Below are 10,585 nucleotides of genomic sequence, written 5' to 3' on the forward strand. Positions count from 1 at the left end.
GGATGTCAGGACTCTGAGCACTGCCGAACTGCAGTCTCACCCGGAGGAAAGAAAACACAATTCCCTCAGAGCCTGGCGTGCTCCTTCTCAAGTGTCTTGGCATTAGAGGACAGCGTTAGAGTGGCCCCTCTTTGCTGCTGTGTTGAAACCAGCTGATAGAATCCTCAGGAAGAGCAGCAGTTAGGAGAGATGAAAGAAAACACAGTTCCCTCAGAGCCTGGTGTGCTTTTTCACAAGTGTCTTGGCACTAGAGGACAGCGTTAGAGTGGCCCCTCTTTGCTGCTGTGTTGAAACCAGCTGATAGAATCCTCAGGAAGAGCAGCAGTTAGGAGAGATGAAAGAAAACACAGTTCCCTCAGAGCCTGGTGTGCTTTTTCACAAGTGTCTTGGCACTAGAGGACAGCGTTAGAGTGGCCCCTCTTTGCTGCTGTGTTGAAACCAGCTGATAGAATCCTCAGGAAGAGCAGCAGTTAGGAGAGATGAAAGAAAACACAGTTCCCTCAGAGCCTGGTGTGCTTTTTCACAAGTGTCTTGGCACTAGAGGACAGCGTTAGAGTGGCCCCTCTTTGCTGCTGTGTTGAAACCAGCTGATAGAATCCTCAGGAAGAGCAGCAGTTAGGAGAGATGAAAGAAAACACAGTTCCCTCAGAGCCTGGTGTGCTTTTTCACAAGTGTCTTGGCACTAGAGGACAGCGTTAGAGTGGCCCCTCTTTGCTGCTGTGTTGAAACCAGCTGATAGAATCCTCAGGAAGAGCAGCAGTTAGGAGAGATGAAAGAAAACACAGTTCCCTCAGAGCCTGGTGTGCTTTTTCACAAGTGTCTTGGCACTAGAGGACAGCGTTAGAGTGGCCCCTCTTTGCTGCTGTGTTGAAACCAGCTGATAGAATCCTCAGGAAGAGCAGCAGTTAGGAGAGATGAAAGAAAACACAGTTCCCTCAGAGCCTGGTGTGCTTTTTCACAAGTGTCTTGGCACTAGAGGACAGCGTTAGAGTGGCCCCTCTTTGCTGCTGTGTTGAAACCAGCTGATAGAATCCTCAGGAAGAGCAGCAGTTAGGAGAGATGAAAGAAAACACAGTTCCCTCAGAGCCTGGTGTGCTTTTTCACAAGTGTCTTGGCACTAGAGGACAGCGTTAGAGTGGCCCCTCTTTGCTGCTGTGTTGAAACCAGCTGATAGAATCCTCAGGAAGATCCCAGCTCACCTTCCTCTGCATTCCTAGACATCGAAGGGGCAACAGGCTCAACAGTACACAATTTTCATTTCTGTCCTCTTCCCCCGGGAAACGCTGAAGGATCTAGGGCGCATTCAGCCCCTGTCTGGCCAATAGACACAAGAGAATGTGTTTGCGCTATAAGATAAAATATACTCAGAATGTTAATTCATCAAATTTCAAGTTTAATTAATTTTTTTTTTTTTTTTTTAATTCTTTATTCATTTTCAATCTTACATCAAGTGTACAAACAGTGAAACAATACAATTAAAACATCACTTGACAATCTTTCTAATTTATCTTACAATACATAAAATTACCACCCTCCCCTCCCATCATTCCTCTATTATTTTCCCAATATGAATATTAAAAAAATATATCTCCCCCCCCCCCCTCCCAAACATTAGACGGTGTAAATTTCAATAGAAAATGGTGTTTACTCATTACAATAAGAAGTTAATGGCTCCCAAATTTTATTAAATTTCTTATAGTTCCCTTGTTGTATAGCTATTGTTCTTTCCATTTTATATATGTGATATAATGAGTTCCACCAGAAATTATAATTGAGTCTACTGTAATTTTTCCAATTACTTGTGATGTGCTGAATGGCGACTCCTGTCATTATCAATAAAAGTTTATTGATAGGACCTAGAAATCCTCACCTGCAAAATTTCCAAAACAGACTGTATAGATAACCTAATCGTCACGCTATTCTATATACCCCCTAATAAATGGAATCAAGCAAAAGATGATTTCTACGAGCACCTTCTTGCGAACTCCTCAGCAGGTACCTACAATCTCTTAGCAGGAGACATCAACCTACACCTAGAACAGAAAGAGAACTCAAATGTCGCAGACCTTCTCTCCTTCCTCACGACACTAGGCTTCTCCAATCCCCCCCAAACCACAACCCATAACAAAGGCCACCACCTCGACCTCATCACCTTTCTCTCCAATACCAACACCACCCCCAATATAAATCTCTTAGACCAAACCTGGTCAAATACCCCCTGGTCTGACCACCTCCTGTGCAATTTTGAACTTGCCTGGCACAAAAAACAACCTGACAAAAAGCCTAACCCCATCCATACAAAGCAATTCATCTGGACAAGAGAACATCTTAATCCAGCAGACTTCTGGTCACACTACACTCTCATCTCCGACTCCGACGTAGACCCCCAACTTCCACCTAAATTGGGAAAAATTTAGCGACCAGGTTCTTAACACCACTGCCCCTCTTAAACTTCGCTCGAAAACTCTTCGCCCCTCAAACAGCTGGTTTGACGCGAACCTCCTGACCATAAAACGAGAAGTCCGGAAACATGAAAGAATCTGGCGTAAATCAGGGACTGATTTAGACAGACTTACCTGGCGACTGAAAGTCAAAGAATACAAAAAACAGATCATCGATAAGCGCAGTAAACACTACTCCCAACTAATAAACTCCCCTTCTCTAAACAGCAAAGCACTTTTTAGACTAGTTAACTCCCTATTCGACATAGACTCTCACAAACGCTCCACCTCCGACCTCCCTCCCTCCGCAATCACTCTAGCCAACCACTTCGCAAACAAAATCCACACTCTAAAACTGTCTCTTTCAGCTGTACAGCCCCGATCCCCCACTCAACCTACGCGCAGCAGATACAGAAGGTTCAATAGCCGACATGTCCTGGACCTCCTTTGTAAATCCTGACTGGAATCTATTCCTCGAACTTTATTCTAAATACGCCAATTCCAACTGCCTATTAGACACTTGTCCTCCCACCATCATGAAATGCGCCCCCCCCCCCCATCATTCAAAGCAGAACTCTTCAATTGGGTATCTCTATGCCTGTCCATTGGACACTTCCCGTCCGAACTTGGCCACATCCTCATTTCCCCAATCCCTAAACAACCCAAGGAGCCAATCTCTTCCATCACCAACTACAGACCCATCGCCAACATACCACTCTTCCAAAAACTCATGGAAGGTCTTGTCAACAACAACCTTACGAATTACCTCGACAAGTTCAATATTCTCCATGACTCCCAGTCCGGTTTCCGCCCAAATCATAGCACCGAAACCGTCCTAGCTGCCCTGACAAATTACCTCCTCCACCTGTTCTCACTGGGTAAAAGCGCCCTGATACTTCAATTCGACCTGAGTAGTGCCTTCGACCTGGTCGACCACGACATTATGCTCAACTGCCTTGACTCCATCGGCATCTCCGGACAGGTAATAGATTGGTTCACAGGCTTCCTAACAAACCGTACCTACCAGGTCCACAGTAATGGAGCCTTCTCCCACCACTGGCGTAACCCTTGTGGAGTCCCACAAGGCTCTCCCCTATCCCCCTCCCTATTCAATATTTACTTGACCCCTCTGGCACGAAGCCTAGCAAACTCTAACCTAAAATCGTTCATATATGCAGATGACATCACCATCATTGTCCCCATTACCTCACTCACTCTAGAAACGGAAAAACTCATCGCATCTATCCTCACCAAGTTAGAACTGTGGACCTCAAAACTCAAATTAAAATTGAACTCTGAAAAAACCAAAATCTTCCTAGCGAGTCCTAACCACAAATTAACAAACACTTCCCTCAGATTGAATGGGCTAGATTACCCTATCTTACCCACCATAAAAATCCTTGGAGTCATCCTGGACCGCACCCTAACCTTCGATGACCATACCAGTGCCCAGGTGAAAAAATGTTTCTGTACCCTCTGGAAACTGCGCACCATCAAACGCTACTTCGACCACCAAGCCTTCCGTCTACTCGTTCAATCTCTGGTATTAAGCATATTAGACTACTGCAACATTATTTACCTGGGATCCTATAAAAATACCATCAAACATCTTAGAACAGTCCAAAATGCGGCCGTCCGCCTCATCTATGATCTCAAAAAATACGACCATGTTAGCCCCTACTACACCAAACTCCATTGGCTTCCAGTAGAGGCAAGGATCATCTTTAAGTTCGCCTGCCTCTGTTTCAAAACTCTTACAGGATCTTCCCCAATCTACTTGTCTGAGCACCTTGAAATAGCAGGCCCCTCTCACACACGAAACGCCCACCTATTCACCTTTCCCTCCCTAAAAGGCTGCCTCTACAAGAGATTCATTGATAGAACCCTAGCATTCCAAGCGGGCAAATGGAACAATTGCCTTACCGCCCTCATCTCCAGCTCCCCGCCCTACCACCTGTTCAGGAAGTCACTAAAAACCTACCTCTTCGACAAATTCCGCTAACGCTGCCTTCCCTCCTTCCCTGCACCCTCCTGACCTCGACATGCCTCCATTCCCTCTGACTACGCCCCCCTCCCAAGCCACTATGGCCTCTCTTTCTCAATCTCTGTTTTATCTAATTGCCCTGCCTTTTCATTGCCTCACATTTAACATCACTGTAAATGTACCACCGCTATAACATGTAACATCGCTGTATACGTACAGTCTCTTCTTTAGTATATGCCTTTTTATTACTGTTATTTATGTAACATCTCTGTAAATGTAACAACACTGTAATATGTATCATCGCTGTAAATGTACAGTCTCTTCTATTGTTAACCGCATTGAACTTCTATGGTATTGCGGTATACAAGAATAAAGTTATTATTATTATTATTATTATTGATATTTTGCTCTTTTTCCTCATTGACATACCAAATAGTATTGTATCATAAGATAATGCCATATGCTTTTCCAATAAACAACTTACTTGATCCCAAATTGAGTTCCAAAGGCTAAGATAAAGGGACATAAGAACATAAGCAGTGCCTCCGCCGGGTCAGACCATAGGTCCATCCTGCCCGGCAGTCTGCTTCCGCGGCGGCCCAAACAGGTCACGACCTGTCTGAATCACCAGAAGGGGCTCCCTTGCCACCTTGGTTTATCATTGAAGTCCTATCTTCCCATCGAAGTCCTAACCATCCGGTCTTGCACATGCACGAACTGTTGGGTTTCTATACTTATTACCTGGTTAGCTTTCTATACTTGTGTTACATCCCAGCTCCTCCCTCAGTATCCCACGATCCCTTTATCCCTCAGGAATCCGTCCAATCCCTGTTTGAATCCCTGTACCGTACTCTGCCTGATCACTTCCTCCGGTAGCGCAATTCCAAGTGTCCACGACCCTTTGGGTGAAAAAAAACTTCCTTGCATTTGTTTTGAACCTATCTCCCTTCAGTTTCTCCGAATGCCCCCTCGTACTTGTTGTCCCCTTCAGTCTGAAGAATCTGTCCCTATCCACCCTCTCTATGCCCCTCATGATCTTGAAGGTCTCTATCATATCTCCCCTGAGCCTCCTTTTTTCCAGAGAGAAGAGCCCCAGCCTATCCAACCTCTCGGCGTATGGGCAGTGTTCCAGCCCTTTTACCAGTTTCGTTGCTCTCCTTTGGACTCTCTCAAGTACCGCCATGTCCTTCTTGAGGTGCGGTGACCAATACTGAACGCAGTATTCCAGATGTGGACGCACCATCGCTCGATACAATGGCATGATGACTTCCCGCGTCCTGGTTGTTATGCCCCTCTTTATGATGCCCAGCATCCTGTTGGCTTTTTTCGAGGCTGCTGCACACTGTGCAGATGGCTTCAGTGATGCATCCACCAGCACACCCAAGTCTCTCTCAAGTCTGCTGTCTCCCAACAATGCCCCCCCCCCAATTTGTAGTTGAACAACGGGTTCTTTTTCCCTATATGCATGACCTTGCATTTTTCCACGTTAAAGCGCATTTAACAATAAAACAAAAGATGATCCAAAGTCCCTACTTCAAGATTACAGTGCCAGCATCTATTAGACTGAACTATTTAACTTTTGAATTCTAACTGGGGTCCAAAACGCTCTATGCAGAAGAAAAAAAAACAAGTTTATCTCATAGATGCAGACACTGTACATCTCATCCTCCAAGACCAAATTTGTGGCCATTGAGATGCTGAAATTTGATGCTTAATCTCAATGCTCCAAATATCTCTAAGACCATTTTTGGGTTTAATTAATTTTAATATACTGACCATCGACGTGCACCTGGCCGGTTTACAATGCTAAAAATGAAAAGTTAAAATAAATTATCATAGGGGGAGGGGAAATGTGAACATTAAATGGACAAATTACAGATACGAACACGAGCTTGAGGGTGAAGAGGGAGGGGAAAGTTATTAATTACATCATTAAAAACAAATTAATTAAAGGGAAGAGGGGGGAGGATATAACATCAGGAAGAGGGATCGCTTCTTGAAAGCGGTTCATATTTATTTTGCTAGCTGTTGGAGTGGAAATATTTAAATGCTATGGTATGCGTCTTCATATAAATTTAGTTTATTTAAGTAATACATACTAAAAACCAATTTTATTTTCTATATCATTTCATAAAATCAACACATTTGTGTATTGATAACAATTATTTATAAAGTGCAGGGTGCAATGGGTGCAATCAGGTGAACAGCTGGGTTAAGCTACAAATATTCTATGTACGCGGTTAGCTAAGATCATCTATTAGATGTTTAATTCATGAAGCAGCAGTCAATGTATACTTAGCTCAAAGTGATATCTGTTGAAATTCTTTAACTTTTCTTCTTTGTTTATCGCGGTTCAAAAGATAAAACACAAATCGGTTAGAACAACAAAACAGCATAAAACATGTGACGTAGAAATGTGAAATAACCACAAAAAAGGACACAAAACTCACCATTTTCATCATCGCTGGCTGGCGCTGATGTGTCCACCCCACCAGGGACACCCACTACCTGTTCAGGCCGCAGCGTCTGAAAAACACGACGCTCCAGATCAGTCAGCTGTACAGCACATGGAGGGCCACCACCCTTTCCATGCCTGTATATCTTGCTGGACTTGGCCTTTACCACGCCACGGATGTCCTGCCAACGGTGCTTGCATTGCGGGACAGTGCATTTACAAACACCGAGGGCGGTGACATCAGACGCTATTTTGGACCAAATAGCCAGTTTCATCCCAGAGGAAAGCCTTGCGTTCTGGAATAGATCTTTAAACTTTTCCACCACACCATCTACAAGAACAGCAAGCTCTTCATCTGTGAATCTGCGTGCTCTGACCTTAGTGTTGAACACCTCTTGTGCCTCCATATCTCCTGCAATTGAAAGTAACAGGTTAGAATAACGAAACCCCCCTCCCCCCAAGAGTACCCTCATATCGCCATACCCTCCAACCTTAAGGTTTAGAAACAAAAATGCCCATATATGTCCTGGAATTTAAAAGAAGTACCAGATTACACTGAATAACCCCCTTATCCGACGGGTCTCCTCACACCCTCCCCACTGATCTGCAAACAAACGGCTCACACTTTTAAACAACTTGGAAGAGAAATAGGATGGAGAGTTGGGAAGCCAGCTTACACTGAATAACCTACCACCTCCTGCCCGAGGGTACAGTATCGAGTGCATATTGCCTAAACCTACGGGTCTCCTCACACCCTCCCCCCAAATACGCAATCAAACTGCCAACACTTTAAAACAACTTACCAAATAGAAAGATAAATAAAACAGAGTTGTTAAGCTGGTTAGAAGCGTGCACTACTTAACTTCGAGATCGCTCCGTAAAAAAATGACTAACTCGAAGAATTCCTCCACCAGCAGCTCCAGTCACAGCTTCAACAGCTCACTCACAAAACTCCAATGTGATTGCTCCTTAAACCTCCAACTCCAAACTTTTCAATAAGCTACGGTCACAGCCTCTACATCTTGCAACCTGCGAACCTCGAACCAAGTTTCTGAAAGCGCTAGGGGACTGCTTCCTGGAACAAATGGTGGGAGAGCCGACGAGAGGAAACGCCACCTTGGACTTGGTCCTAAATGGCATTACGGGACTGACAAAAGAAGTAGAAGTCACGGTTCCGCTGGGGACAAGCGATCCAACATGATCAACTTTAAACTTGAAATCGGGAAAGGGAAACGTACCAAAACCTTAACCACGACCTTAAACTTTAAAAAGGGAAGAGAGATAGCAAGAGAGCCATGGTAAAACAACGGCTCAAGAAAAAGATGGACAAAGTTAAAACGGTAGATCAGGCATGGTCTCTACTGAAAAATACTATCACGGAAGCACAAAATCTCTACATTCCGCGGATTTCCATAGAAAGGAAAACTAAAGGCAAAGGAGAATCGGCATGGCTTACTAGAGAGGTGAAGAAAGCCATAAAAGAAAAGAAGGACTCCTTTAAAAAAATGGAAACGTGCGAAAACAACCAAAGCTTGGAACAAACACAAAGATGATCAGAAGAAATGTCACAAGGCGGTGAGGGATGCCAAAAAAGACTATGAGGAGAAAATAGCGCAAGAGGCCAAAAATTTCAAGCCCTTCTTTAGATACGTAAAAGGAAAAAAACCCGCAAAAGAGGCGGTGGGACCGCTGGATGACCAGGGAAGAAAAGGGTACATCAAGGAACACAAACAAATTGCAGACAGACTAAATTCCTTCTTTGCATCTGTCTTTACGAAGGAGGACACCGCAACAATACCAGAAGCAGTGAAAGTGTTCGAAGGAGTAATAGAGGACAGTCTCACCACAGTAGAAGTGGAATTGGACCAGATATACTATCAGATTGACAATCTTAAAAGTGATAAATTCCCTGTACCTGATGGAATTCACCCGAGAGTCTTAAAAGAACTGAAGGTTGAAATCGGAGAGCTATTGCAAAAACTTGCCAACCTGTCAATTAGAACTGGACAGATACCGGACGATTGGAAGATAGTGAACGTCACGCCAATTTTCAAAAAAGGATCAAGAGGAGAACCGGGCAACTACAGACCTGTGAGTCTTACGTCTGTCCCTGGAAAGATGGTTGAAGCACTGATTAAAGATAGCATAGTCTGGCACTTGGATACACACGACCTGATGAGAGCCAGTCAACATGGCTTCAGGAAAGGGAAATCATGTTTGACGAATTTACTTCAATTTTTTGAGACCGTGAACAAACAAATTGATAGTGGAGAACCAGTGGACATAATATACTTGGACTTCCAGAAAGCGTTCGATAAGGTTCCACATGAGAAATTTCTCAAGAAACTACAAAGCTATGGAATAGAGGGAGATATACTAAGATGGATAGGCAAATAGCTGGAGACTAGAAAGCAGAGAGTGGGCATAAATGGGAAGTTCTTAGACTGGGAGAAAGTGACTAGCGGTGTGCCCCAGGGCTCGGTACTTGGGCCCATCTTATTTAATATTTTCATCAATGACCTAGAAGAAGGAACATCCAGTGAGATCATCAAGTTTGCAGACGACACAAAGCTATGCCGGGCAATCAGATTGCAGAAGGATAGCGAGGAACTCCAGAGTGACTTGTGTCAGTTAGAGAAATGGGCGGAAAAATGGCAGATGAAGTTTAATGTGGAAAAGTGCAAAGTAATGCATTTAGGCAGAAAGAATAAGGAACACAAGTATAAAATGTCAGGTGCAACTCTGGGTAAGAGCGAACAAGAGAAGGACCTGGGTGTACTGATAGATAGGATCCTGAAACCGTCGGCACAATGCGCGGCAATGGCAAAGAAAGCAAATAGAATGTTAAGCATGATAAAGAAAGGAATCACGAGTAGATCGGAGAAGGTTATAATGCCGCTTTATAGAGCAATGGTCAGACCACACTTGGAATACTGTGTCCAACATTGGTCTCCCAACCTAAAGAAGGATATAAAACTGCTGGAGAGGGTGCAGAGACGAGCAACAAAGCTAATAAAAGGTATGGAGAACTTGAAATACGAGGAATGACTTAAGAGACTGGGATTGTTCTCCCTTGAGAAAAGGAGACTGCGAGGGGATATGATCGAGACTTTCAAAATACTGAAAGGAATCGACAAAATAGAGCAGGAAAAAAAATCATTTACAAAGTTCAATGTGACACGGACAAGAGACATGGACTGAAGCTAAGGGGGGGGGTCAAGTCCAGGACAAATATCAGGATGTTCTGCTTCACGTAATGAGTGGAGGACACCAGGAATGCTCTCCTAGAGGAGTTTATTGCGGAATCCACTGTACTAGGATTTAAAAGCAAACTAGATACACATCTCCTTACGAGAGGCATAGAAGGATATGGGTGACTAAAATTATGCCAGGTGGGTGGGGGGAGGGGGGGCGGCGCTGTGGAGCCCGACTAAGATGGTCGCCTGAACACTCAGCTCCGGCAACCCTTACTCTTCTTCTTTATCCTCTGCTGTATTTCACCCGACTTTGAATCTTTCACTCAGCTTCATTCATCCCATAAACAATGGCTACAGTCAAAACAGACAAAAGGCACAAGCCCGAGCCTCAATCACCGGCAAAATCAGCGGCATCGGAGAAATCGGATAAGCCTGAAGCTCCCTCCATGATGGATTTATGGAAAGCCATAAAATGGTTCAGGATATACTTACCGATACCAAAGATGCC

General features: G+C 44.2%; 1 long non-coding RNA gene across 1 annotated transcript; it reads right to left on the reverse strand.

Annotated features, from left to right (window-relative positions):
* Positions 1–1,083: 1,083 nt before the first annotated feature.
* On the reverse strand, positions 1,084–7,189 carry LOC117348006. Its single transcript, XR_004536889.1, has 3 exons — positions 6,876–7,189; positions 6,202–6,762; positions 1,084–1,346 (listed from the first exon to the last, which is right to left on the reverse strand). It is a non-coding gene; the product is annotated as an uncharacterized LOC117348006 (long non-coding RNA).
* Positions 7,190–10,585: the final 3,396 nt, after the last annotated feature.

This window comes from Geotrypetes seraphini, chromosome 14 (assembly GCF_902459505.1).
Source record: "Geotrypetes seraphini chromosome 14, aGeoSer1.1, whole genome shotgun sequence".
NCBI lineage: Eukaryota > Metazoa > Chordata > Amphibia > Gymnophiona > Dermophiidae > Geotrypetes > Geotrypetes seraphini.